This window comes from Macaca fascicularis, chromosome 13 (assembly GCF_037993035.2).
Source record: "Macaca fascicularis isolate 582-1 chromosome 13, T2T-MFA8v1.1".
NCBI lineage: Eukaryota > Metazoa > Chordata > Mammalia > Primates > Cercopithecidae > Macaca > Macaca fascicularis.
In genome coordinates, this window is record NC_088387.1 from 88,356,258 (window position 1) to 88,363,912 (window position 7,655).

General features: G+C 41.9%; 1 pseudogene; it reads left to right on the forward strand.

The window, feature by feature from the left end:
- Positions 1 to 6,309: 6,309 nt before the first annotated feature.
- On the forward strand, positions 6,310 to 7,429 carry LOC102128837 (ADP/ATP translocase 2 pseudogene; annotated as a pseudogene).
- The last annotated feature ends 226 nt before the right edge of the window (positions 7,430 to 7,655 follow it).

Sequence of the window (7,655 nt, forward strand, 5' to 3'; positions counted from 1 at the left end):
AGTCACTCCTGGTGGCAGTGACAGGCTTTTGCCATAAGCTCTAGTCTGCATAAGTGTGTGTTACAGATGCTTTCAAAATCCTATCTGAGTGCAGATCATAAGGGCCAAAAGGATTGACAGGGCTACCACTTTTTGCAATTCAGACATAGTCTGGTTTTGTTGAGGATTCCACTCAAATATGATCTTCTTTCAGGTAGTTCTATGGATAGAATCTAGAAATATTCCCAGACGTGGAATATGTATCCTCCAAAATGCAAGGAAATTGACAAGGTACTGTGATTCTTTCTTAGTTCTCAGGATAGACAACAGCAGCAGCTTATTTTTAGTCATCTGTGGAATGCCAGTGGTGGCTCCTGTCCAGGTTATTACTAAGAATTTTGTCATTTGGGCAGATCTTTGAATCTTTGCTAGAATTATCCATCAGGTTTTTTTGGCAATATGTGCCAGCATTGCATAAAAGTCAGTTTTGCTTATTCTTCTGTTTCTGATATTTTTATATTATTAATATATGTGCATTATTAAACTTGAGACCTGCATCAAGTCTGAATCTCTTCTAATCAAATTATGAAAATAAGCTGGTAATATCAAATAACCCTGTGGCAATACAGCAAATGTAAAATGGGATCCTTCCATGTAAAGCCAAACTACAGTTGTCTCTTTTCTGATAAAGGAAAAAAAGAATTTGCAAGATCAATCACTGAGTATCATTCTCTTTGGCCTACTTTATTTTTGCACTATTGAAACCATATCAAGGACGGTGATGCTACAGGCTGCACATCTTTATTCCAGCCTCAGTAGTATACTTTGAATCTCCATTAGTCACATACTTTTTCATGGGTCACTCAGGGTTATTGTACAGAGAACTTTTGATACCAGCACTCCCGCTTCTAATATTGCCCTTAATTAAAGCAGTAAGCTCTTTATTGTCCAGCAGGTATTCTATACTATTTCAGATTAACAACCTGTATGGGCTCAGGCAATTCTATAGATTCCCATTTGGAATGTCCAATTAATACTAGCTGAAAGATAACCTACATGCCTTCTGTTTTACAGTACTAGGTAGACAAGTGTTCCCCAGTCAAACATAATATTTACTCCGATAATACATTCAGGGAAAGCAGACACAATCACTTCACATAAAGTACATTTGAATATTCTAATTTTTATCCAAACTTTCACCTAAATCCCATCAACCACTGCATCTCCATATACTTCAGTCTAACTGTAGCCCTATTAGAAATTCGCCAAACGGTTCTGGAATCATAGTGCATTTGACTCCCATATCAAGGAGTCCCAGGAAACTTTCTTTTCCACTTACTGGCCATTTTACCCATGTATGTGTATGCAGGGGTTGCACAAGAACACCCTCATTCCTTTATGAATCTTCATCCTGGTTAATTGGCCAGACCATCACCCCCAGCAATTAAAAGTCAGGTTTCTCATTATCACCTTTGCTTTCTAACTTTTTAAATTCTTTAAAACTAAGTAAATAGAGTGGTTTTATTTATGGCTTTTCAATGCTGGGGTCCATCCCATATGTCCACCCAGCTTCCCACAGTGCTGCTTCAAGACCTTATTTCAACCCCATCAATGTTTGCTTTATTCATGCTACTTAATAATAACCATCTAAATTTTTTCACCCTGCTAGGAAGAGTCCCTTGAATCTCCCCTTTGTCTTTGCCTCATTCTTTTGCGAATTGCTCTTTTTCAGCAACTGTAGACCCATAAGGCAAAGCTGAGACAACAAACCTGACAAGGCCCACCTCCAGACCATTGCTTGATTTTACAGCAGTAAGGTTACATAGGGTGCCCGCACAAAAGAGCTTCCCTTAATCACTGCATTTACCACGACCTGGTTATGAGACATATTAAGTGGATGAGCATCCTGATCATCAAAAAGTCAATCTAGCATGGCTTGCATGCACAACATATTGGCCACTTCATCTGTGGAGTTCTATTTAGCACTTAAAGGAGGAGAAGGAGAATTCATATGCTCAGAAGGATTCCACTCAGTCCTCCATGCAATCAGTCTCCTTGGAAATAACATGCTATGTGTCTGAATCATATACATGCTATGTGTCTGAATCAATAACATGCTATGTATCTGACACATCTGTGATTAGTCAGTAGTTATGTGTCAACCCAAACATGCTTTCATTCTGCAGAATTCAAAAGCAAGGAGAGTGACTTGCCCCTAAATTGGCCACTCTCACAATCCATTTTAGTAAAAGTTTCTTAGGAAGTTATTGATACTAATCCACAAAATGAGACAACTCCTTCATGCTATACCCTCTGCTTTCAGCAGTTTCTTGGTTTGGCCTTCCTCTCCCACTTGGACTGCTTTCTTGGTAAACAGAGATTGTGGAGGTTCTATCTCTTGTCCCAGCATAAATTATCCCTTTGGTGGTGGCCCTGAGGCTTAGTAGCTAAAAACTGATACAGCGTGGTCCAGGGCCCCAAGTGAACAAGAGCAGAAATTCACCATAAACCATATTGTTAGCATAAACTACCTGATGTGGCCCAAAGCCTCAGATATACAAAGACACTCTGATCAAGCAGGATATTACAAAGGCTTAAGGGTTATCTCCTAGGAGTTGGGTGAAGGGCCAGTCCTTAACATTTTAAAACACCACATAACACTCTCAATAATTGTAGGAAAAAAAATCATCTAATACCAATGAATGATTCAAAAACAAATTTACAAACTAGGAAGAGAAGGGAATTCCCTTAATCTAAGAAATCATATCTACTATAAATGGATGTTTTAAATCATAGTTAATGATTAAACCTTAAAAGCATGCCCTTTAAAATCAGGAACAAGTCAAGTTTCTCAGTATCATTTCTGCCTTCCAACATGACTATACATCACCCAGATAAACTCACATATGAAGTTAAAAGCAAAGACTAGAAAGAAGCAAAACTATAATTATCTAAAGATAAACATTTTTATTCAGAAAGCCACAGAATTCACAGAAAATTCTGTAGAACAATGAATAATTTAGCCAGTTTACTAAATATAAGATTTATGTACAAAATGCAATCATTTTCATACGCATAGTTAGGTAATGCAGTTTTAAATAATATTCTGTTTAATAACAGAAGATTCTGAAAGATACCTATAAATAATTCTAAGAAACAATATACAACCTTCACATTTAAGAAATATTTCATGGTGGCTCAGAACTGTAATCCCAGCACTTTGAGAGGCCACATTGGGCGGATCACTAGGTCAGGAGATTGAGACTATCCAGCATAATACAGTGAAACCTCATCTCTACTAAAAATACAAAAAATTAGCCAGGCGTGGTGGCACGCACCTGTAATTCCTGCTACTTGGGAGGCTGAAGCAGGAGAATCGCTTGAACCCAGGAGGCAGAGGTTGCAGTGAGCTGAGATCACGCCACTGCACTCCAGCCTGGCAACAGAGCGAGACTCCGTCTCAAAAAACAAAAAAACAAAACAAAAAAAGTATTGGGCACTTACTGTGGATACTGCAAAAAAACAAACAAACAAATCAAACAAACAATAAAAACAAGAGACCAAAGGTCCAGCTTTCATGGGCCCTTCTTATGTTATAGTCATGGAAGACAGATGATAGATAAAATTAGTAAATGAGTGTATGTTATACTAGAAGATGATAAATGCTATGGAGAAAAATAAAGCAGGAAACTGGTATAGGGAAAGCTGGGGGCAGGAACTGCAATTTTGTTTTGATATTCAGGGAAGAACACATTGAGAAGATGATACTTTAAACAAAAACTTGAAGGAGGTGAGGGAGAATGTCCTGTGGATATATGGGGGAAGAGAATTTCAGGCAAGTGGTAAAGCAAGTGCAAAATACCTGAGGTCAGGGCATGCTTGGCAGGCTTCAGCGTAACAAGACAGAGTGAGCAAGAGGTAAGCAGTAGGAGACTGGATCAAAGAAGTCATAAGCAGCTAGATGGTTGGGTCCTTGCAGGACTTTAAAAGCCTTTGAATTTTACTCTGAGTGTGACAGAGAACCACTGAAGAGTTCTGAACAGAAGAGTGATTTGATTTAAATTTTTAACAGAGTCACTCTGGTTGCTATATATATTAAACTGTTCTCATGTTGCTATGAAGAAATCCCTGAGACTGGGTAATTTATAAAGAAAAGAGGTTTAATTGACTCACAGTTCCTCATGGCTGGGGAGTCCTCAGGAAACTGACAATCATGGCAGAAGGGGAAGCCAACACATTCTTCTTCACATGGCGGCAGCAAGGAGAAGTGAGGAGTGAAGAGGCAGAAAAGCCCCTTATAAAACCATCAGATGCTGTGAGAACTCACTCACTATCATGAGAACAGCACTGAGATAACTGCCCCCTAATTTAATTACCTCCCACGGGGTCCCTCCCGTGACACATGCTTATTATGGGAACTACAATTCAAGATGAGATTTTGGTGGGGACACAGCCAAACCGTATCACTATAATAAAAACTTGCCTATAAGGGTGCAGCGTGGAAGTAAGAAGTCAGAAGTCTTGTTACAGGAGAGGTGATGGAGGTTTGAACCCAGTAGAAACCAAGAAATGAGGTAGTAGCTGCAGGGACGAGAGAGATGCAGAAATTTTTGTGTATGTATGCATGCTTTTATTTGTTTCAAGAACTGAAATGCGAGAAACTCCTGCACGTTTATGTGCTTGAGTACATGAAAGCAAATGGCATTACGTGAAGTATATGGCTCAGATTTATACAGAAGCACAGATGGTCATTTTATAGTAGCCAGGAGGGAACACAGGGTACAGGGGCATAGACGCCAATAGGTAGTGGATGTGGCAGGAGCTTGTGGAAGTTCTATTTTGCTATGTCCCCAGTAAAATAAGAAGCAGTTCATCAGATGATAGTGAGGAGCATGGGTGAGGTGTTGGAGTTTTGAGAAGAGAAAGTGTAAAACAGTCACAGTAGAGTAAGAAATAGACAAGGGAAACAAGACTGTCAGACAGCATGAAAGATCCATTGACACTAAGGATGAACTTAAAGTGAGACCAGTAAGCATGCTACGTATTTTTCTTCTGCTGTGATGATGCAAAATAGAAGGACAGTTGGACTTCACCATGATCAAAGTTCTGCCAAGCAAGTAATCACCGCAGGAGAGGGGAAAGGGTGTTGAGGGTGTATGTGAGGAAATGGCTATAATGATTGATGATCGAATTTAAACTGTGGGAAGAGTCAAAAGCACATGAGTGTGAATCAGGGATACTGAAAAGTTGCACCGGGCAGTGGATTGTAGATCCTGGAGTTTGTTCAGGTGGTGAGACTAAAATGAGCAAGACAGGAGGACAAGGCAAACACAGGGTGGAATGTTTGAACCCGCAATTATGAAAAGGTGATGGAAATTCTGTGCTATGACCATGTGAGTGGCTGAAACAGGCTGAAGGGGAGGAATTGAAGAAATTCATCACCATGGTGATAGAATAATCATTTATTTGGATATTACAATTACCAAGAACTAAGGCAGGAATGTTGGGGGGGAGTTGTTTTTTTGTTTTTTGTTTTTTGTGTTGTTTTTTTTTTTTTTTGAGATGGAGTCTTGCTCTGTTGCCCAGGCTGGAGTGCAGTGGTGCAATCTTGGCTCACTGCAAACTCCACTTCCTGGGTTCACGCCATTCTCCTGCCTCAGCCTCTCAAATAGTGGGGACTACGGTCGCCCGCCACCACGCCCGGCTAATTTTTGTATTTTTAGTAGAGACGGGGTTTCATCACATTAGCCAGGATGATCTCCGTCTCCTGACCTCATGATCCGCCTGTCTAGGCCTCCCAAAGTGCTGGGATTACAGGCGTGAATCATCACGCCTGGCCCAGGAATGTTGTTCAAAAGACTGACAGTATATATACAATGTACTGGTACTATGTACCCATAAAAATTAAAATTTTTAATTAAGAAAAAAGGCTGGGCTGGGCGCGGTGACTCACGCCTGTAATCCCAGCACTTTGGGAGGCCGAGGCGGGTAGATCACGAGGTCAGGAGATCGAGACCATCCTGGCTAACACGGTGAAACCCCATCTCTACTAAAAAATACAAAAAATTAGCCGGGTGTGGAGGAGGGCACCTGTAGTCCCAGCTGCTGGGGAGGCTGAGGCAGGAGAATGGCGTGAACCTAGGAGGCAGAGCTTGCAGTAAGCCGAGATCGCGCCACTGCACTCCAGCCTGGGCAACAGAGCAAGACTCCATCTCAAAAAAAAAAAAGAAAAAAGGCTGGCATTGACAAAAATCATTGAGAAATAGGGACAATGAAGTGGGAGAAAGCAGACAACTCAACAGTGGGGACAGTGGGAGTGATGGTCTGTTAGGACATTCAGACCTTATAGAGTCTAAGTAGGAGAGAGGGAGAAGGGTCTCACAGCAATGACAAAACACTGAGGAGGATGCATATCCCACCTCCATGGCTCCTGATATAAGAGGTGTAGGACATTAAAACGGTCCTCCCCACAGCCCCAGAGTCAAAGCCGGTTCCCAGCCCAGTCCCGTCCCGCAGCAGCCTGCCTCGTCTTTCCTTTCAACATGACAGATGCCGCTGTGTCCTTTGCCAAGGACTTCCTGGCAGGTGGAGTGGCCGCAGCCATGTCCAAGATGGCGGTAGCGCCCATTGAGCAGGTCAAGCTGCTGCTGCAGGTGCAGCATGCCAGCAAACAGATCACTGCAGATAAGCAATACAAGGGCATCACAGAATGTGTGGTCCACATATCCAAGGAGCAGGGAGTCCTGTCCTTCTGGCGCAGTAACCTGGCCAATGTCATCAGATACTTCCCCACCCAGGCTTTCAACTTTACCTTCAAAGATAAATACAAGCAGATCTTCCTGGGTGATGTGGACAAGAGGACCCAGTTTTGGCACTACTTTGCAGGGAATATGGCATCAGGGGGTGCCGCTGGGGCCACATCCTTGTGTTTTGTGTACCTTCTTGATTTTGCCCTTACTCGTCTAGCGCCGATGTGGGTAAAGCTGGAGATGAAAGGGAATTCCGAGGCCTCGGTGACTGCCTGGTTAAGATCTACAAATCTAATGGGATTAAGCGCCTGTACCAAGGCTTTAACGTGTCTGTGCAGGGTATTATCATCTACCTAGCTGCCTACTTCTGTATCTATGACACTGCAAAGGGAATGTTTCCGGATCCCAAGAACATGCCCATCGTCATCAGCTGGATGATCACAGAGACTGTCACTGCTGTTGCTGGGTTGCCTTCCTATCCATTGGACACCATTCGCCACCGCATGATGATGCAGTCAGGGCGCAAAGGAACTGATATCATGCACACAGACATGCTTGACTGCTGGAGGAAGAGTGCTCGTGATGTAGGAGGCAAAGCTTTCTTCAAGGGAGTATGATCCAATATTCTCAGAGGCACAGATGGTGCTTTTGTGCTTGTCTTGTATAATGAAATCAAGAAGTACACAAAAGCTGTTTTCTAGGATTTTTCTCCCCGTGAACAGGCATGTTGTATTATATAACATGTCTTGAGCATTCTTGACAGACTCCTGGCTGTCAATTTATCAATGGAAACTATTTGCTGGTTGAAAATGAGAAGCAATAATGTTCATCTGACCAGATTTCTCTTAAAGCCATTTCCATGATGGTGAGGATGGGACTCATTTTTTTTTTTAATTTCAGTTACTCTTGACAAACAAAAAATTTGGA